At 39.0% G+C, this 23087-nt stretch overlaps 1 pseudogene; it reads right to left on the bottom strand.

Annotated features, from left to right (window-relative positions):
* Window positions 1–22733, bottom strand: part of LOC129044714 (DNA fragmentation factor subunit beta-like) — a 42435-nt pseudogene extending 19702 nt beyond the window's left edge.
* Window positions 22734–23087: the final 354 nt, after the last annotated feature.

Genomic DNA, 23087 nt, shown 5'->3' with positions numbered 1-23087 from the left:
AACTTCTCATCTACCAAGCTTTATCATGAGATTGAGGCACTTCAGTCACATCTTCAGGCTCCAGTTCTAATTCTAGTTCTCTTGCTATAGCCACCACATCTGAAGTTACTTCCTCCACTGAAGTCTTGAACCCCTCAAAGTCATTCATGAGAGTTGAAATCAACTTCTTCCAAACTCCTGTCCATGTTGATACTTTGACTTCCTCCCATGAATCACGAATCTTTTTAATGGCATATAGGACAGTAAATTCCTTCCCAGAAGGTTTTCAATGTACTTTGCCCAGATCCATCAGAGGAATCACTATCTATGACAGCTGTAGCCTTACAAAATGTATTTCTTAAAGAATAAGACTTGAAAGTTGAAATTACTCCTTGATCCATGAGCTGCAGAATGAATGCTGTGTTTGAAGGCATAAATACAACATTGATTTCTTTGTACATCTCCATCAGAGCTCTTGGGTGACAAGGTGCATTGTCAATGAGCCATAATGTTTTGAAAGAAGTCTCTTTCTAAGCAGTAGTTCTCAACAGTGGGTTTAAAATATTCAGTAAACCATGCTGTAAACAGATGTGCTGTCATCCAGGCTTTGTTGTTCCATTTATAGATCACAAGCAGAGTAGACTAAGCAAAATTCTTAAGGGCTTTTTAGGGATTTTCAGAATGGTAATTAGCAATGGCTTCCACTTAAAGTCTCCAGCTACATTCGCCCCTAACAAGAGAGTCAGCCTATCCTTTGAAGCATTGAAGCCAGGCATTGACTTCTCTCTAGCTATAAAAGTCCTAGATGGCATCTTCTTCCAATACAAAACTGTTTGGTCTACATTGAAAATCTGTTGTTCAGTGTAGCCACCTTCATCACAGATCTTAGCTACATCTTCTGGTTAACTTGCTGCAGCTTCTACATCAGCACTTGCTGCTTCACCTGGCACTTTTGTTATGGAGAGGGCTTCTGTCCTTGAACCTAATGAACCAATGGAGAAACAGCCAGTTGGTGGAGCAGTCAGAACCCACAAAACATTTATCAATTAAGTTTGCCATCTTCTATGAGTGCGGTTCATTGCACCACAAAACAATTAGAATAGTAACAACAAAGATTACTATGAAAGATCACCATACCAGATATAATAATGAAATAGATTGAAACATTGCAAGAATCACCAACGGGTGACACATAGACATGAAGTGAGCATATGCTGTTGGAAAAATGGTGCGGATAGACTTGCTTGCCATACAATTGCCACAAAACATTAATTTGTAAAACATGCAACTTATGTGAAGTGTCATAAAGTGAAGCACGATACAACAAGGTATGCCTGCATTTGACCCAGGAACTCTGGCCTATAGCTTCAATCAAAATCCCAGGCTAGGCGGTGGCTCACACCTGTAATCCCAAACTTTGGGAGGCTGAGATGGGTGGTTCACTTGAGGCCAGGAGTTTGAGACCAGCCTGGCCAACATGGCGAAACCCCGTCTCTGCTAAAAACACAAAACTTAGCTGGGCATGGTGGTGCACACCTGTAATCCCAGCTACTTGGGAGGCCGAGGCAAGAGAATTGCTTGAACCCAGGAGGAGGAGGTTGCAGTGAGCCTAGGTTGTGCAACTGCACTTCAGCCTGGGTGACAGAGCAAGACTGTCTCAAAACAAACAAACAAACAAACAAAAAATCCCACCGATAGTTTTCAAGGCTCTTAGTAACCTGCCTTTATTTTGCCTACACCACTTAATTTCACCCTCTTCCCCTGCCTCAACCCTACATTATGGAGCAATTGCATTTCTGTCCCTCAAAAATATCACCGTATTCACTACCATCTCCTTGACTTCTTCCTATCTGCTAGCAGAGAGTCTTACCCAAGTCCTACTGCCTCTGTAAACTTTGACCTCCGTGGCTCAGTGATTTTCGCTTCTTTTGCCCATCTAAAGGCTTCTTTGTCTGTTAAACCTATGCTAAGTTTTGCTTTCACAAATGGCTCAGTTGAAAAATTTATTCAACATCCCACTCTGCATAGCTTGAACATACCTGAAATATCTATTATTTGGAAACAGGCACATCCATATCGTTGCAGGACATCTTGGAATAGAGTTCATTAAGAAGTTTAATTAGCAGGAAATGACGGATGATAACATTAGTAAATGTCTGGTGGCTAAACTGACAAGGCCCTGTTTCCAAACTTCCCATGTGGTGAACACCTCACGCTGCACTCACCATGGCTAAAGCTGTGGGAAGCTCCTCTTTCCAAGCCTCATCATTTCCAGCCACAGCCTGCCTCTGACTCCACAAGAGCAAACTCTGTCAAATAGAATGTTGTGGTTTTACTTACAGCTGTTCTGCTGGACGTTTTCAGTATTTATAAACCATGTGCTTGCTCTTAAAACTTGCAGAAAAGAGTTCGAATGCTCACGTGTCTCTGAAGAAAATCATTGCCTTTCTCTCCTATTATCTTCTTTCCTTCTCCCAGTTTCTTCTCTCCTGTCTTAATCAGGGCAATTAACAGATAACTCCAAATTTTCATTGGCCTAAAATGATAAAAGTGTATTTCATGTCCCCATCACAGTCTATTGCAGGTTATGGGGATTATGGTGGAGGATTAGGCTCTACTCAGACATTCAAGGACGCAGGATGATAAAGGGTCCCATGGTCTGCCTGAGCAATGACATCCACCAGATGTGGGTGGGGAGGGGAGACAAAAAAAAATGGGGGACGATGTCGGATATTTTAGGAGCTAGGACTGCAAGTCTTCCATCCACATTCTATTTGCCAGAACTCAGTCACAGGGCCCCAACTAACTGCAGGGAATGCTGGAAAATGTAATTTAGCTATGTTTTCGGGAAAAGAACAAAATGAGTTTGATGAAAAAACCCTTCATTCCATTTGGCTAGGGAGAGGTTTATATATACACTTCCTTGGAGGGCTAAGGAAGGGTATATACTACCAGTCCACAGAAACATCCTTTGACATCTCATACATGCCAACAATGTGTTTGATGGGTCATACACAGTCCAGTTACATCTGTAACAAACATCTAGATCCTATATAATATACTATCTTGTATAAATCTTGGATCGTCTCACATATACATTTGTTAATTCTTCAATGAGACTTCACAGTTGAGGGGGTGGCACTGAGAGGAGACAAGCTAGAAAGGGCTGTTTTCCATAGGAAGGGAAAAAAGAAAACAACTTAGTTTTAGAAACTTAATTGAATGTATATTCACAGAACATGATATTACAAAATTAATCAGTGCGGGAAGTTGAGTGGAAAGATACTTATTTCTGAGCAAAATATTTGTATTGGGGACAGTTAATTTGGGCCTAGAGGCATGAAAACGCATATTTTAAAGACTCAAATGTAAGGTCTTAGAGGATGCACTCATGGTTTCACAATTAGGAGATTCCACTAGATGGCCCTGTTTCAAAATGCTACAAAGCTGGAGATGTACAGCTTCCTGGTAACTGCAACTCTCAGACCTTTTCAAGTATTTAGGGCACTTCGTTATCAATTGTGGTTGATTTTTCTAAAATACTACTGATGTGGCAAATTTCATCTTTTAGTATGACATGGAAATGTTTTGGTAAAAGAATTTAGCCCAAAGTTTTCTTAACAGAGTATTTCGTTCTGAACAAATCATTTAAAATGAACAACCTGCACTAAAATGACAGCCTGTCCCCCAAAGTGCAGAATCAGCAGTGGTGTTGCAAGAGTTCAGGAAGAAGCTGCAGCTGTAAATTTCCCTTGCTCCAAGTGGATTTTAAAGCCAACACAGATTCTGTCCCCCCTCCCTTTTCCAGCTCTATTTTGAGACACACATTTCAAAGTCCTAGGTTATTCCGCTATGTTATATGGATTTTGACAACTCCAAATAAGTCTAAACCACCCAATTAAAATATTTTCTGAAACTAAAATAGGATGATTATAATAAAAAGCTACAAAACCCATATTTATTAACTAGGGCCTGGTAGTTGTCCTTATTAGACATCTCCAGAATTGCTGACGAGATAGAACAGAGAATGCTAGTGTCTCTTTTTCCTAACTGTGCATTCATTAATACTGGCATCCTTTGTGTCAGGTATTGGCTCTCAAACCTAATAGGAAGTTTATCCAATTAAAAATTAAAGACCAGTGGTGGGATCTTCCACCACTTCTGCTCTCATCATCGCCTCCTGCAAATTTGATAGTGGCAACATTGGTTTATTCCCAGAAACAAAGGAAGCCAACAGCAGAGCCTCCACTCCTACCATCCATCAGGATTGTTCCTGTATGTAAATGGAGGCTCCACACTACACTCAACATTATTAAACGGTTCTTTTTTTTTTTTTTTTTTTTTGAGACGGAGTTTCACTCTTTTTGCCCTGGCTGGAGTGCAATGGCATGATCTCAGCTCACGGCAACCTCCGCCTCCCTGGTTCAAGCGCTTCTCCTGCTTCAGCCTCCCCAGTAGCTGGGATTATAGGCATGTGCCACCACGCCCAGCTAATTTTGTATTTTTAGTAGAGACGGGGTTTCTCCACGTTGGCCAGGCTGGTCTCGAACTCCTAACCTCAGGTGATCCGCCCACCTCGGCCTCCCAAAGTGCTGGGATTACAGGCATGTGCCATCACACCCAGCTCATTATTAAACAGTTCTAAGACACATCCACAATTGTAGATGAGAAATCAGAGTACTACTTTTGGCTAAGATAGTCTCCTACCAGTACTATGGCTATCTAGTTATCTTGGATATTATGTTGAAAATACCTTCCATCCCAGTTCTTCCAGATTTATAGCAGTCATATATTTCCTTATCCACTAAAACCTAAACCAAAAATGTTGCACATTTGTGTGTGCTTTTATCTGTGTGTGGCAGGTAGAATAAGGAGTCCAGAGAGTTGTGGAATTAAATTTGGCTGAGCTAATATGTATGTAATTCTACCTCTGGTTATGATGAACTACCAGGGACTAGATTTACCTTTCTAGTCCCAAACAACTAGAAAATCTGACAAAACATATGAAGCAATGGTTTTAAGACATTGGACAATGTGGGATTATGATCCCCGCCAGAGGGAAATAAATGAAGTGAGCCCTACAATTTCCCCGTTTTTCTGCTTGAAGAAGTTTTTAGGTTGCAGTGCAGGAAGAGAAAACCCAAACAGAGCACAGCAGTCTCACTGAGTTAGAGACTGAAGTTTTAGGAAGCCAAAGCAGCTAGAATTTCCTTCAGAGAGGAGGGAGCTACAGAGGGAGAGAGCTCTGAAGTCTTCCACTCCATAGTGATCTGTGCATCAGTCAGAGAAAACTACCTGAGGCCAGAGAAAGAAGCCTGATAAATCACTACAACAAACAATACCAAGCATGCAAAAAAGCAGGAAAACAGATCCATAACGAGGAAAAAATAATTGATAGAAAAAAACAAAAATGACAAAGATAATGGAATTAGCAAAGAAGGATATTTTAAAAAGCTATTACAAATATGCTCCATATATTCAATAAGTTGGAGGAAAGCAAGAATGATTAGGAGAGGAATGAGACAACCTACAGAATGGGAAAAATTTTTTGCAATCTATCTATCTGACAAAGGTCTAATAGCCAGTATATACAAGGAACTTAAGTAAATTTACAAGAAAAAACAAACAACCCCATTAAAAAGTGGGCAAAGGATATGAACAGACCCTTCTCAAAAAAGACATACATGTGGCCAACAAACGTGAAAAAAAGCTCAACATCACTGATCATTAGAGCAATGTAAATCAAAACCACAATGAGATATCATCTCACACCAGTCAGAATGGTGATTATTAAAAAGTCAAGAAACAATAGATGCTGGCGAGGTTGCAGAAAAATAGGAACACTTTTACACTGTTGGTGGGAATGTAAATTAGTTCAACCATTGTGAAAGACACTGTGGCAATTCCTCAAAGATTTAGAACTGGAAATACCATTTTTGATCCAGCAATCTCATTACTGGGTATATACCCAAAGGAATAGAAATCATTCTGTTATAAAGATACATGCATGTGTATGTTCACTGCAGCACTATTCACAATAGCAAAGACATGGAATCAACCCAAATACCCATCAGTGATAGACTGGATAAAGAAAATGTGGCACATATACACCATGGAATACTATGCAGCCATAAAAAAGAATGAGATCATTACCTTTGCAGTGACATAGATGAAACTGGAAGCCATTATCCTTAGCAAACTAATGCAGGAACAGAAAACCAAACACTGCATGTTCTCACTTATAAGTGGGAGCTGAACAATGAGAACACATGGATACAGGGAGGGGAACAACACTCACTGGGGCCTGCTGGGGGAGGGCAGTGAGGGCAGAGCATTAGGGAAAACAGCTAATGCATGCTGGGCTTAATATGTAGGTGATGGGTTGATAGGTGCAGCAAACCACAATAGCACACGTTTACCTATGTAACAAACCTGCACATCCTGTACATGTACCCCAGAACTTAAAAATAATAATAATAAAAACAACAACAAAAACACATAAAAATTTGTGGGGTGTAGTTAAAGCAGTGCTCAGATGGAAAGTTATCATACTGAAGAATAATATTTAAGAAGAAATGACTCAAATTCATGATTTAAGCTTCCACTTAAAAAACTATTAGAAGAACAAATGAAACCTAAAGTAAGCAAAAGGAAATAAATGAAGATCAGAAATCAAAGAAAAAGGGAAAAGAAAGGTAATAGAGAAAAAAACAATGAAACCAAGAGTTGTTTCTTTGAAAAGACAAAAAAGTAAATCATAAATTTCTGGTCAGATTGATGAGAAAAAGTAGAGAGATCACAAGTCGCCAATATCAAATGAAAGAGAGAACATCACTACAGATCCTGCAGACATTAAAAGGAAAATAAAAGAGTGTTATAAACAATGCCATGCCAATAAATTCAACAATTTGGATGAAATGGACAAATCCCTTCCATGACAAACACTCGCAAAGCTCATACATTAACAAATAGATAACGTGAATAACCCTATATCTATTAGGGAGATTTAATCTGTAGTTTAAAAACCTCCCACAAAGTAAACTTCAGCTCCTGGTGGCTCTACTGGTGAATTCTAACAAACATTTTAGGAAGAAATAATACCGGTTCTACACAAACTCTTGAGAAAACCAAAGATGAGGGAACACTTCCCAAATCATTCTACAAGGGAAGCAGTACCCCAACATCAAAACCAAACAAAGACATCACAAGAAAACACAATCACAGGCCATCATCCTTCATAATATAGATACAAAAAGTCTTTAGAAAATTTTAGCAAATCACATCCTGCAGTACACAATATGATAACATCAGGACTACATAGGGTTTATCCCAAGAATGCAAGTTTGGTTGAAAGTTCAAAGATCAACTAATGAAACTTACCATATTAACATAGGAAAAGAGAAAAACTGTATAATCAATAGATGGAGAAGAAGTATTTGACAAGATTTAACACCCATTCATGATTTAAGAAAAACCCAAAACAAACAAAACAAAGACTCTCTCAGCAAACTAGGAAAAGAAAGGAACTTCCTAAACCTGGTTAAGAGTATCTACAAAAATTCTACAACTAACATCTTTTTTATTGTTTTTTTTAAGAGATGTGATCTTGCTATGTTGCCAAGGCCGGCCTCAAACTTTGAACTCCTGGGTTCAGGTGACCCTCAAGCCTCAGCTTCCTGAATAGCTGGGACTACAGGTACATGCCACTGCGCCAGCCACTAACATATTTAATGGAGAAAATCTTAATTCTTTCCCTTAAAATTGGGAATAAGGCAAAGATGCCTGCTTATACTACTTCTATTTAATATTGTACTGAAGGCCCTAGCCAGCACCATAAGGCTAAAAAAAGAAATAAAATATATACAGATTTGAAAGAAAGAACTAAAACCATCTTTATTTGCAGGCCAATAATGCTACAAGAAATAATGAATTTAACAAGATTGTAGGATACAAGATCCATATATAAAAATCATTTATATTCATATATACTAGAATGAACAATTGGAAGTTGAAATAAAAAATACAATTTACAATAACATCAAAAATATTAAATACTTAGGGATATATTTAATAAAACATATTTAAGAGCCACACACTGAGAAACTATAAAACTTTGATGAGAGAAATTAAAGACCTATATAAATACAAAAAGCATATTTATGGATAAGAAAACTAAATATTATTAAGATGACAGTTCTCTGTAAATTGATCCATAGCGTCAACACATTTTCAGTCAAAATGCCAACAGGTTTTAAATAGACATGGCACTTTTGCAACTCAGTAATAAGAAAAAAAATACATGATTAAAAAATTTTTAATCTCATTTTTATAATAGGCAAAAAATTTGAATAGACCCTTTGATAAAGTACAGTTTTGAATTACAAATAAGCACAGAAGAGATGCTCAACATTATTGGACATTACAGAAATGCCAAAAAAAAACACAATGCAACTTATCATTATTATTATTTTTGAGGTGCAGTCTCACTCTGTCACCCAGACTGGAGTGCAGTGGTGCGATCTTGGCTCATTGAAATCTCCGTCTCCTGGGTTCAAGTGATTCTCCTGCCTCAGCCTCCCAAGTAGCTGGGATTACAGGCATGCACCACCACGCCCAGTTAATTTTTTTGTATTTTTACTAGAGACGGGGTTTCACCATGTTGGCCAGGCTGGTCTCAAACTCCTGACCTCAAATGATCCACCCACCTCGTCCTCCCAAAGTGCTGGGATTACAAGTATGAGCCACCATACCCCCCAGTGCAATTTAAAAGGAATGATTATACCAAATATTGACAAGTAAGTAGAGCAATTAAAACTTCTTCTTCCTTTTTTTTTTGAGATAGCGTCTCGCTCTGTCACCCACACTGGAGTGTAATGATGCAATCTCGGCTCACTTCAACCTCTGCCTCTCGGGTTCAAGTGATTCTCCTGTCTCAGCCTCCTGAGTAGCTGGGATTACAGGCATGTGCCACCACACCCAGCTAATTTTTGTATTTTTAGTAGAGACGGGGTTTCATCATGTTGGCCAGGCTGGTCTTGAACTCCTGACCTCAGGTGATCCATCCGCCTTGGCCTCCCAAAGTGCTGGGATTGCAGTCGTGAGCCACGGTGCCTGACCCAATTAAGACTCCTATACATTGCTGGTGGAAATGCAAAATGGTACAGTCACTTTGGAAAACAGTTCGGCAGTTTCTTAAAAAGTTGAATGTATATTTACCATATGAACTAGCAATTCTATTCCTAGATTTCCCACGAGAAATTAAAACATATGTTCACACAAAAACTTACACTCAAATATTTATAGCAGCTTTATTTGTAATAACCAAGCCCTAGATACAACCCTAATAAATTAGATGGTAAATGTATTAACTAATGCGGATAAGTCCATATAATGGAATACTTCTCGAAAATAAAAAGGAACAACCTACTGATACAAGCAACAATATGGATGAATCTCAAAACATGCTAAGTGAAAGAAATGAGACACAAAGAGTACTTACCGTTTAATTCCACTTATATTGAATTATAGAAAGGGCAAAACTATAGGTATAGAAAGTAAATCAGTGATTGCCAGGGGCTAGAAGTGGGAGGAAAGGATTGACTACAAAGAAATACAAGGGCATTTTTTTGGAATGAGGAAATGTTCTGTATCGTGATTGTGCTAGTGATTGCATGACTGCATATGTTCATTAGTATTCAATAAATTATACACTTTAAATTGCTGGATTTTCTTACGTATAAATTATGCCTCAATAATAAAGATTTTTTTAAACATATAGAATGTCAAAAACCCACAAGGTAAATTGCATAAGAATGGTGACAAAACATACATATATTCTTTGGATTTCTAATGCTGAGTTCCCGAAACAACTGAAGTCTTTAATCAGACAGGCACTAAATAGCTACCATTTAGTTAGAGAAAGTGTAGAGTGAATTGAATAACCAAGGTACAAAGGGTACCCAGGTATGTGACCTACTTCAGACCAGTGGGATTGGGAGGGTGAGGAGAGATGCGAATTTAGCCCTTGATGCTAAGATAAGCATCTCCCAAACAGCTCCACAAAGCAAGTTAATTTGTGGTTTCCATTTGATCAACACAGAGCTCTGGAGCACTTTCTGTGAGTCAGGCAAAGAGTGTCAGCCCCTAGACAAAAATAAGATGAGGCATGTGTCCTTAAGGGCAAAACCAGGATTGCAATACAAAATGATCAAGGCAAACTGCTACTGAAATGTAGAGAAGAATCTATCTATTCATGTTTTTAAAAACATTTATTGAGTACTAATTCTATTCCAGGCACTCTGTTAGTTTCTTTGAATAAAATTAGTTGACAAAATAGCCACAGAACTTCCTCTCTGGAAGACAAGGCAGCCATTAATCAAAGAGTCACACTGTACTCATCAGGATTCTGGGTTGTGAAAATGAAACTAAGTCTGGTCAAGTTAAGAAGAAAAATAACTTGATGGAAGAGTATCAGATGGCTTACGGCATTCACAGAAATGTCAAAGAATCAGACTAAGGCAGGAACCAAAGAAGGCTATGCACAGCCAAGACTCTGCTGCAGGAACTAATACCTGCCCTGATGGAGACATCACTGTTGGACATTCACCACTGCCATCCCCAGACACTTGCCACTGTGACACTGGACTCTCAACTCTGCCCAACCAAGAAAAATCTCTAATCAGCCCTGTGCTTTTGCAGCATTTCCTAAGACTTATTTGCTTGTTCAGGCTAAGATCATGTGCCTACCTGAATGTGGGAAGACGAAATGGCCTTCTTCCTCCTTGAGGTTTTGTAGTAGGAAGCAGAGTCTTAGTTAATTAGGTGAAGAGGAGAGGAGAGTGTTACAAGCAGAGGAAACCACATGTTCCAAGTTCCTGTGGTGGGAGAGAGCATGATATATATACCAGGCACTGAAATAGAATGGACCATGCCGCACCATAAAAGCCATGTTAGGGGGCTTTGACTTTATTCCAAGGGCAATGAGAAGCCATTGTGGGATGTTAAGTAGGGAGTGACATATTGATCTGTGTGTCAAAAAGATTACTCTGCACTCTGGAGAACAAATTGGAAGGAACAAGAAATGAAAGCAGAAAGATCAGGTACTTGGCTGCTCCAATGGTCCAGGGCAGAGGTTAAATGGTAGCTTTGACTAAATTGGTGGCAGTGGAAGTGGAGAGATGAGGACAGAGTCAATAGCTATTTAGAAGGTACACAGGCCAGGATGTGATGATAATCAGATATGGGAGGTGAGACAGCAGTGGATCTAGGGTGACACCTAAGGTTCTGACTTGCATAACTGGATGAAGGGTGATTCCAATCACTAGGATGGGGAAACTGGAAGAGGGCTAGCTTGGAGAGAAGAAACCAAGTTTTAGTATTAGCTCCATCTAATTTGAGATGGCTTGAGACATCCAAAAGACAGTGTCAACTAAGTGAGAACCTCAGCTTAAATGAGTTTACCAAAAATAAGTGGGAATGGCTCACAAAGTGCAAGTAAAATAAAAAATCATGGAGGTAGGTTATCAGATACAGCAGGAGCCAAGAGTTGAAATAATATTAATGTGACTCATTTCCTCTCCTTGTTGCTCTGAAAAAGCAATATTAGTCCATTCAAATGAAAAATAAAAACATTTTCTTTTAAACAACAAAAACCTATGATCTTAAACATCTGCCAGAATGGATGGGCAGAATGACCTTCAAGAACTTATCCTAGAAGTCAAATTATCCTTGTTTGTAGATGACATAATCATATATTTGGAAAAACCTAAAGATTTCACAAGAAAACCACTAGAAGTGATCAACAAATTCAGTAAAGTTGCAGGATACAAAATCAACGTACAAATATCAGTAGCAATTCTATATGCCAACAGTAAAGAATCTCAAACAGAAATAAAAAGTAATCCCATTTACAATAGTCACATATAAAATTAAATACCTAGGAATTAACCAAAGAAGTGAAAGACTTCTACAATAAAAACTACAAGACACTGATGAAAGAAATTGAGGAGGACACCAAAAACATTGACAATATTTCATGTTCATGGATTGTTAAAATGTCCATACTACCCAAAAGCAATCTATAGATTAATGTAATTCCTATCAAAATACCAATGACATTCTTCACAGAAATAGAAAAAAAAATTCTAAAATTTATATGGAACCACAAAAGACCCAGAATAACCAAAGGTATCCTAAGCAAAGAGAGCAAAACTGGAGGAATCACATTACCTGACTTCAAATTATACTACAGAGCTATAGTAACCAAAACAGCATGGTGCTGACATAAAAACAGACACATACACCAGTGGAACAGAATAGAGAACCCAGAAACAAATCCACACATCTACAGCAAACTCATTTTCAACAAAGGTGCCAAGAACATATGCTGGAAAAAAAGACAATCTCTTCAATAAATGGTGCTGGGAAAACTGGATATACATATGCAGAAGAAGGAAACTAGACCCCTATCTCTCACCATATAAAAAAAAATCAAAATGGATCAAAGACTTAAATCTAAGACCTCATACTATGAAACTATTACAAGAAAACATTGGGGAAAATCTCCAGAACTTTTGGTCTGGGCAAAAATTTCTTGAGCAATACCTCACAAGCACAGGCAACCAAAGCAAAAATGGACGAATGGGATCACATAAAGTTGAAAAGCTTCTGCACAGAAAAGGAAACAATCCACAAAGTGAAGAGACAATCCACAGAATGTGAGAGAATATTTGCAAACTATCCATCTGACAACAACTCTATAGGAAAAAATCTAAATAATCTGATAAAAAGAATCAGGCAAAAGATTTGAATAGACATTTCTCAAAAGACACACAATAGCAAACAGGCATATGAAAAAGTGTTCAACATCATTGATCATCAGAGAAATGCAAATCAAAACAACAATGAGATATCATCTCATCCCAGTTAAAATGGCTTGTATCCAAAAGACAGGCAATAACAAATGCTGGTGAAAATGTGAAGAAAAGGGAACCCTTATAAGCTATTGATGGGAATGTAAATTAGTACAGCTGCTATGGAGAACAGTGTGGAAGTTCCTCAAAAACCAAAAATAGAACTACCATACGCTCCAGCAAACTCACTGCTGGGTATATACCCAAAAGAAAGGAAATCAGCATATCGAAGAGATATCTGCACTTGTATGTTTGTTGCAGCTTTTACAATAGCTAAGATTTGGAAGCAATCTAAATGTCCATCAACAGATGAATGGATAAGGAAAATGTGGTACATATACACAATGAAGTCCTTGAGCCATGAAAAAGAATGAGAGCCTGTCATTTGCAACAATATGGATGGAACTGGAGGTCATTATGTTAAGTGAAATAAGCTAGGAACAGAAAGATGAATATCACATGTTCTCACTTATTTGTGGGACCTAACAATCAAAACAATTGAACTCAAGGACAGAGAGAGTAGAAGGATGGTTACCAGAGGCTGGGAAGGGTAGTTGGGGGGTGAGTGTACCCATTAATCAATGGGTACAAAAAAGTTGGAAAGAATGCATAAGACCCAGTATTTGATAGCCCAACAGGGTGACTATAGTCAATAGTAACTTAGTTGTACACGTTAAAACAACGAATACAGTGTAATTGGATTGTTTGTAACACAAAGGATAAATGCTTGAGGGGATGGATACCCCATTCTCCGTAATGTAATTATTTCACAGTGTATGCCTGTATCAAAACATCTCATGTATCCCATAAATATGTACATCTACTATGTACCCACAAAAATTAAAAATTAAAAAAAATTTTTTTAAAGATCCCAAGTTTGTGCCAGTTACTTTATGTATACAAATACAGCAAATTTAGAATTATTGATATCATTTAGTGAAGGAAACTCAGTCCTAAAATTTTGTTATCATGCTGAAAGTTTTGAAATTATCAGCACGTTGTCTTATTCCTATTCAAATAAATTGTTTTCATTTCTCGATGATAATACTTTTATTATTATTATTATGTCAAGCAAGTGATCTCAGTTTCCCTGATATAAATATTTAAAAGGCAGTAATGACATGCCAGATAAAAGAATAAGGTTTGAGGGCAGCGAGTCCTGTATTCAGATTCCATCAAATATTAATCAGTTGTGTGAACTTACGCACAAAACATATTTTAATTTTCTGAGCATCAGCTTTCTAGTTTTCAAAATAAGAATAATAAAAGTACTTACATCATAATTTTTAAGAAGATTAAAGGAGCTCTTGAACATTTAAAATAGGGAACATCAAATAGGTAGTTGGATATATGAGACTAGAATTTGGAAGAAAAATCTGTGTAGGTGATATAAATTTGTGGTCACACGCCTGTCAATAATTGAAGCCATGTTGTGAATGGCACTACCTAGGAAAGAAGTATACAGAGATGAAAGGGCAAGGCCTGCGACTGAACATTGATTCCTTAATTGAGCTTCCTGCGCACATCAGAGTAGCAAATTTTGTGATGAAATTTGAAACTATGAGTGATTGTCTAGGTGGAGAAGGAAGGAAGGAGTATTTTGATGGTGACTGGCAGAAGAGGTCTAAGGCAACATAGAATATTCTGGGAGAGGTGGTGGCTAGGGTATAAGAACACTGCTGCTAAGGGAGATGGGGCGTAATTAAGACTCAGAAGCAAACAGAAGAGGAAGGTCCCCCAGGGAATTAAGAGTTATACAGTTGGATGTCTAAGGAAACAGAACAGCATCTTTCTTGGGAGGACTGAGCCAGGCTACTGGTAGGAAGGGAACTCAAAGAGCGAACTCCAACACTTTTGGTTGGAGACCTTGAACCAATGTGCAAAACAGACATGGCTTATGTCTGACATTGATGGGGGTGGGGTGGAAGCAGGCAGAGCAGGGGTATATTAAGTCTCTAGAAGATACATGGTCCTAGTACTGTCTTCACTTCTACTTTTCTGCTACTAGGGAAAGAGTAGTTGAAATTCTACAAGCTGAGAGATTTCATATCTACCCAGACCTTAAGACTTCCTGAATAAAGTTTGGCAGATGGCAAATACAGAGCATGATCAGACCTGTGGAAATCTACCCAAAAGCCAGATGTCACCTCCCCTGTGTCCTCTGATTCCCACATCTGCTCACACTGCTCAGCCTCACTGCATCAACCTGGATGCAGAACTCAGCACCTCTCCTAGTCCTGCTGCTCTCCACCAAATCCAGCCACAGAAAAGCTTCAGTGAGCAATGTTAATTTCCCTGAAGATTCTGTGTATCCTGGAGGAGAAGGAGGGGACAGGAAGGGTAGCTATATCACACAACCTGAAGAAAACAAGGTAAAAATTGACATTCTATATTTGTACCTCCACAAATCCCTTCCTGGTTTATCCTCTCTAGGGATTTTTCTCCCTGAATCCTCCCAGATTTCACTGCTTAATTCTCTCTCCTAGATTCTTGATCATCCTGCCCCCAACTCCTGCCTTCATTTCCATTTTTATTCTTCCCTTTCTTACGCAAGCAATTTAGCCACTTCCCTCAATTCATAAACTTACAGACCCCAGGACATCATGATGCTCCACCAAACAAGACGCTCTACAGTAACAAAATTCACCCTCCTAAAGAAGCAGTTGGGGTAACAAACAATAATTTGTTGTTGTTTTATATAACAATCTGAAAAAGTAAAATGATATTAGCTGTGCCACCTCAAGGAGCATCTCGTTTGTGCCAGGTGCTTTACATATATACAGGTACAGCAAATTTAGGATTATTGATATCATTCAGTAAAGAAGAAAACTCAGCTCAGAGAGATTAAATATATAACCTGCCTAAAAACACAAACTCAGGGAGGTGACCCAGGATCAAAGCCTAGTTTTAATACTAAAGCCCATGACCTTTCCTATGCTGCTATATATTTTCAAGAACAGTTTGCTGGCAAATAATTATTTAGCTTTAAGCCATAAATTACTCAACCTAAAGATCTACAGTGTTGTAAGAATGCAAAGTGAGCCTGAATTGAACAAAACAAAACAAAAAAACAATATGTAGGGCTATGAACAAGGGATGGGAGTGGAGGAGAGACTATGATTTTTGTGCACTTCGAATGTATCAGGTTCTGTGGTCCAGTATTTACATACTTTTTCTCTTTTACTCCTTCCAACAACCCTGTGAAGCAGAGATTGTTCTTTTCATGTTAACCTGTCTCTCTCTCCGTCTCCCCTCTGTGGCTCATTTGCAAGGTTGACGTGACATCTATTTTCATTTTGCTCAAGCTAAACTTATGCAGTGCTATGATATAAACTTCAGTTTATATCATAAACTTCAGTTTCTCTGATCTACTGTAGTTCTTCTTGACCCTCTTCCTGGAATCTATTTATCACCCCTATGGAGAACAACTTGAGGGCTGGCTGTTATTTTCTACTTACTTTTCTCTAGCCAAAAACTTGTGAGAAGGAGGAAAGGTCATCAGGAGCTGCCCGCAGTTGTTGCTGGCCTGGCTGGATTCTCTCTTCCAAGCCCCAGCAAATGTCCCTTACCAGGGCCAGTCTTCCCAGCATGGGACATTTTCTAACCCAAGGGCTTTGGTTGATTCCCCCATTCAGCAAGCACCCTGGAGAATGCCCGGCCCTGCCTACTCCTCCTGCCTTAGCAAGGGTCTGCAGTGGCACGAAGAGTGGCTCCTACGCGTCAGTTTCCCCAGCTCCTCGTGCCTCAGTCCACTTCTTCCTCACTTCAAGGCGAATTCAGAAAAAGTGTCAGAATTTTGTTGACTCACCTTTCCTCATTTCTCTTTCTGAAAAGCAAGTGTCATTACAAGGTTGAAAGCCATACAGTTGAAAGTAAAACTGTATTACATGAAGTTTTGCCCTTCTTTCAATCTTGATCACTGATGAGAAATTTTTGGCCCTTTAAAGTGCAGTCATTTTATTCATTTTGTTAGGTACTGGGGGAAAAATGCTCTCTGATCTGACTTCCTTTACCTCAAACTTTCAGAACAACTTTCAAGCAAGTGGGCCACACTCAGAAAAACCAAAGCCTGAAATTCAGTGTCAGGGTAAAAATAACATTAAGGATGGGGTGAAAAACAGTGAGCCTTATTTCACATTCACTTTAGAGGCTGAATTACAGCTAGATAGGAGGAATAAGTTCTAGTGTTGAGATGGCTTCTAATTTTATATTTACTTAAATCATATACTTATGTTTCCAAGAGCTTAAAAAAAAGGACAAGACACTTTGAAGCTTGTATCATTTCCAATACTAAAAATTCACTAAAGGTGAATTGTTGCAGGTTAAAAATCTCATATGCTAGGCCGGGCGCGGTGGCTCACACCTGTAATCCCAGCACTTTGGGAGGCTGAGGTGGGCGGATCACGAGGTCAGGAGATTGAGACCATCCTGGCTAACACAGTGAAACCCCGTCTCTACTAAAAATACAAAAAATTAGCCGGGCGAGGTGGCGGGCGCCTGTAGTCCCAGCTACTCGGGAGGCTGAGGCAGGAGAATGGCATGAACCCCGGGGGACGGAGCCTGCAGTGAGCCGAGATCGCGCCACTGCACTCCAGCCTGGGCGACAGCGAGACTCTGTCTCAAAAAAAAAAAAAAAAAAAAAATCTCATATGCTAAATAGACTTCAAAAACAACAACAAAAAAACCCATAGCATCCTTATAACGACACAAGATATTGGAGTGGCATTAAAATGTGTCCCAAATATATAATATCATTTTCACAAGATGTTGCCATCTAAAAGCAACTGAGCTGAACATCTCTGACTTCACCATACTTTGCATTTGTTTATCTTACAAAGTGAAACTAATTCTTTCATTACTTTTAGAGATTAATTCGGTGTGCTGACTTCAACAAGACTTGATGTTTTGCATTTGTGCTCAGCCACATTTTAAGCAACACCCTGAGAGATAGAGTCAGTACTGTGTGCAGGGATTCAGCTGCACAGTTCACATCGAGATCAGCAAAAGGGTGGATAAATCCCTAGGAGCAGTTTTAATTTTGTTGCCAGGAAAAAAAAAAAAAAAAAAAACCCAACCAGTGTTCAGAGGCCATCAGGCTTAGCTTCTGCTCTGTGCCTCTGCGAAGTGCAATGCACAGGAAACAACACGTCCAGGAGCCCCGACCCACTCTGAATTACAGCTGCCTGCCAGGCCCAGGAGGCTTGGTCCTAGGAGTCCAGCAACCACGCTGTGCAGTGGGGCTGGGTCGAAAATTCCTGAGGGCTGATTATCTTCCTCCCAGCAGTTGGCAGGTGTGTGTCACCATCAGCTTAACTCTCCCTGTGTTCCCTGGATGACTCACAATGATCGCTTCCCATGTCACCTTAACCTAGTGAGCAAATTAGGAAGAGTTGTTTATTCATTTTAAAGTATGATAATCCCTTCTAGTCACAATAGCTAAAGTGGTCATATGGCCACTGGCCATCACTATTGATCTTCTGGTATGTGTTGGGTATAGTTATGGAGGCAGAGTAGCAGTGGTCAAACACCCGTGTTCTGGGTTCAGGAATTGAAACCCGGCTCCACCACTAACTATCTGCATGGCAGGGCAAGGTCCTTAACTTCATTAAACCTCCAGTTCCTTATTCGTAAAATGGAGACAATAATGGCACCTATTGGGAGGACTTAAAAAGCTAATACTGTGTATAGGAAAATTCTTAGCCCTGTGTTAATATTCTCACTGATGCAGCCGCTGAAGATGATTAACATCTATTTTATTTAAGAAAGCTGATACCAAAGGTTTACATTTATATATTTTCCTAATTTAACAAAATATTTTAAATGACACATAATGATTTGTACATATTTATGGGGTGCATAGTGATGTTTCAACACATATGATGTATAGTGATAAGGTCAAGGTAATTAGCATAGCCATCTTGTCAAACATTTATCATTTCTTTGTGTTGGGAACATTCTATATCCTCCTGCTAGCTATTTGAAACCATAGAGTATATTATTGTTAACTATCATCATCCTATAGCGCTATGTAACACTAGAACTCATTCCTTCTATCTAGCTGTAATTTTGATTCTTCTACAAATCTATCCCTATTTCTCCCTTCCCTCCCCTTCCCAGCCTCTAGTACTGAGTTGCTTTACCAGTGATTAGGAATATAATGAAGTACTTCTGAAACCAGATGCTTTTTATTTTCAAGCTTTAAGCATTTATTTTCAACTGTACAAAACTATCTTGTTTCATGGATGAAGACAGAGAAATATAAGGCTTGCCTGAGATCACAAAGCTGACTAGAGGTAAAAATGCTACTAAAATTCTAGTGTCCTGATTTTCTTCCCAGGCTTTTTTGTCTCCATTGCCCTGCTTTTCCTTGTATGATCATATTCATCAGTGGAGACTCTCATATTCAAGCCATGTTCCTACAGAGTCATTCTAGATATTAGTAATTTCGCATTTTGGCTGTTATAACAGAGAGCCTCAAAATAACACTGGGGCTAGCCTCAGTGGCTCATGCCTGTAATCCCAGCCCTTTGAGAGGCCTAGGTGGGTGGATCACTTGAGGTCAGGAGTTCCAGACCAGCCTGTCAGGAGTTCCAGACCAGCCTGGCCAAGATAGCAAAACCCCGTCTCTACTAAAGATACAAAAAACTAGCTAGGCGAGATGGTGAGCAGGAGAATTGCTTGAACCCGGGAGGCAGAGGTTGCAGTGAGCTGAGATTGCAGCCACTGCACTCCAGCCTGGGCATCAGAGCAAAACTCTATCTCAAATAAATACAAAATGAATAAAAAATAACACTGGATTAAACAGGATACTTATCTCTCATGTTAAAATCCAGGTAAGCAATCCAGGGCTGGAATGGAGGCCCTGCAATCACCAGATGCCCAAGCCTCCTGTGTCTTAAGGCCCTTCCAATCTCAGCACCTAGTATCTGTTTTTGGTCTAAGGATGGCTACGCTCACTTCCACCTTCCCATCAGTGAGGATGTGGAAAGAGGTAAAAGCCTGGCTCACTTCTTCCATTTAAGAGAACATATTTTTGCTCACATCCCATTCTTCTGAACTTAATCACATAGCTACATCTAGCTGCAAGGGAGGCTGGAAAATGGGACTCTTTGACTGTCCCCTGTGTAAGAAGGGGAGACTGGATACTGGAGTATAATTAATAGTTGTTGACACACGGACACCCTAAGCTTTAAGTAGTATGATATTTTTACAAAAATACTAGAGTTTTTAGATTTTAATACAACAGCTAGAAGGTGTACATAGGTCTTAAGTATCAATGAAGGATCATTAATCTATTTCTCAGAATGTGATTCCAGACAGCAGCTTCCACCTGAGGGACTACAAAGGTGGCATGAGGTTCTGCACATTATTACAAATATTTACCAAGCCAATGTATAAAAAGACAGGCAATAACAAATATTGACAAGGATGTAAAGAAACTGTAGCTCTTGTATTCTGCTGGTGGGAAAATGGTGCAGCCACTTTGTAAAACATTTTTCAGTTTCTTAAAATACTAAATAGAGTCACCATATGACCCAACAATTCAGCCATTATTATCTACCCAAGAGAAATGAAAATCTACGTTCACACGAAGATTTGTATATGAATATTCCTGAGAACATTAGCCATAATATCCAAAAAACGGAAATAACCTGAATGTTTTAACTGGTGAATGGATAAGAAAAATGTGGTATATCCATACAACAGAATACTATTCCAGTCATAAAAAGGAACAAAGTATTGACACATGCTTCAACATGAATGCATGTCAAATACATTAAGTGAAAGAAGACAGAAACAAAAGACCATGGTTCCATTTATATGAATATAAATATATGAAATATCCATCATAGACACATCAATAGAAACAGAAAGCAGATTAGTGGTTTTGTGTGGCAGGGGGCGGGGGTGGCGCTGAAGGTGGAAATAGGAAGTGACTGCAAATGGGAACGAGGTTATTTTGGGGGTGAAGGAAATGTTCTAAAATTCCATTGTGGTAATGATTGCAAAACTCTTTAAACTTACTAAGAATTATTAAATTATACACTTTTATTTTTAGAGATGAGGTCTTGCTACATTGTTCAGGCTGCTCTCTAACTCCTGGCCTGAAGTGATCCTCCTGCCTTGGCCTCCCAAATCTCTGGGATTACAGGCATAAGCCACCATACCCAGCCTGTTTTTAATTTTCTTTGCAGCCTGAGGATATCTAGAATTCAAGGACATACCATGATTAGTTGCTGGGGATATTAAGTGGTTAAAAAAGCCATGGCCTGGGCAGTGCTCAGGGACGGGAACAGGTGAACCAGGAGAGTGGCAACAAGCAATGGTAAGAGAAAACCCAGAGCAGAGTAATCACGCTGGACCCTTGCCGGGAGAACTAACCTTAAGGGGGTGTGGAGGAGAGGAGCCAAGTACGTAACAAAAACAGCGCTCAGAGATATTCCCCTGTTCCCTGTGGTCCAGCTCAATCTCCTACAGTTTTCATGAGATTATACCACACTGTGAGAATTGATATTCCTAATCATTCATTAATTCTTCACATATGCATCCACAAAGATTTCTTGAACCTCCTATTGCCAGGATTAAGGATGTTCCTAAGAGCCCAAACCTGGTTTCTCATTCTGCCTCAGCTGCTTGTTCAAGTACAGGTCTCATCTCAGTATAAGTTTCTTCTTTCTTTTTTTCGAATTTCAAAGAGCCTATATCTTCATGAATTTCATGAAAAAAAATTAAATAAACATGAGGTCTAAAATTTGCTTCTTGTGCCTGCAATAAATCTTTCCAGGAAGAACTACCTTCCCAGGTTTTTTTATCCTTTTGTTTTCCTTCCTTAATATTACAAAGTCCTTTCTGAGGTCATAAACATAGCAATAATATACAACTTTAGACTTAAATGTGAAAAAACGTTAAATGACCATAATTGACTCAGGATGAAGTGATCCAATCTGAATACCAATAATAAATTTTAAAAATTTTTTTCTTTATTCCTTCTAAAAAAAGAAAAACAGGATACACGTGCAGAACATACAGGTTTGTTACATAGGTATATGTGTGCCATGGTGGTTAGCTGTACCTATTGATCCATTCTCTAAGTTCCCTTCCTTCACCCCCCACCCTGCAACCAGCCCTGGTGTGTGTAGTTCTCCTCTCTGTGTCCATGTGTTCTCAGTGTTCACCTCCTACTTATAAGTGAGAACATGCAGTGTTTGGTTTTCTGTGCCTGTGTTAGTTTGCTGAGGATGACGGTTTCCAGCTTCATCTATGTCCCTGCAAAGGATATGATCTCATTCCTTTTTATGGCTGCATAGTATTCCATGGTATATATGTACCATATTTTCTTTATCCAGTCTATCATTGATGGACATTTGGGTTGGTTCCATGTCTTTGCTATTGTGAATAGTGCTGCAATAAACATATACGTGCATGTGTTTTTATAGTAGCATGACTTATAATCCTTTGGGTATATTCTCAGTAATGGGATTGCTGCGTCAAATGGTATTTCTGGTTCTAGATCCTTGAGGAACTGCCCCTCCAATAATAAAATTTTTAAAAATCATAGAATTCACTCCAAAGAAATCTCCTAACCCAGGTAGCTTTGTGGGTGAGCCTTTTTAAATATTAAAAACACATATGATTCTCCCTCTATAAACTCCTTCAAAGTTAAAATGGAAAACCTACCTATTATAGAAAAGAAATCAAACAAACAAAACAAAACCAAAACCTAAAAATACCTTGGTACCAAAACTTAAAACAACAGCAACAACTATAAACCAATCTTATGTATCAATATAGATGCAAAAACCTTGGGTAAACTACTTACAAATTAGGCTAGGTGCAGTGGCTCTGTAATTCCAACACTTTCAGAACCTGATGCAAGAGGATTGCTCGAAGCGAGGAGTTCAAGAACAGCCTGGCCAACATCGCAAGACCCCCATCTCTAAAAAAAATTTAAAAATTAGCCGTGGGTGAGGGAGAGCTGGGCACAGTGGTGTACACCTGTAGACTCAGCTACTCAGGAGGCCAAGGTGGGAGGACTGCTTAAGCCCAGGAGTTCAAGGCTTCAGTGAGCTATGATAGCACCACTGCACTCCAGCCTGGGTGACAGAACAAGACCACATCTCTAAAAAATAAAAAACAAGAGAGAAAAAAATTACAAATTAAATTAAATAACATATTTAGGGACTTTCCACCATGTTC

Source organism: Pongo pygmaeus, chromosome 13 (assembly GCF_028885625.2).
Source record: "Pongo pygmaeus isolate AG05252 chromosome 13, NHGRI_mPonPyg2-v2.0_pri, whole genome shotgun sequence".
Lineage (NCBI taxonomy): Eukaryota > Metazoa > Chordata > Mammalia > Primates > Hominidae > Pongo > Pongo pygmaeus.
Note: the sequence above shows the minus strand (reverse complement) of the source record. Positions and strands in the feature narration are given on the sequence as shown.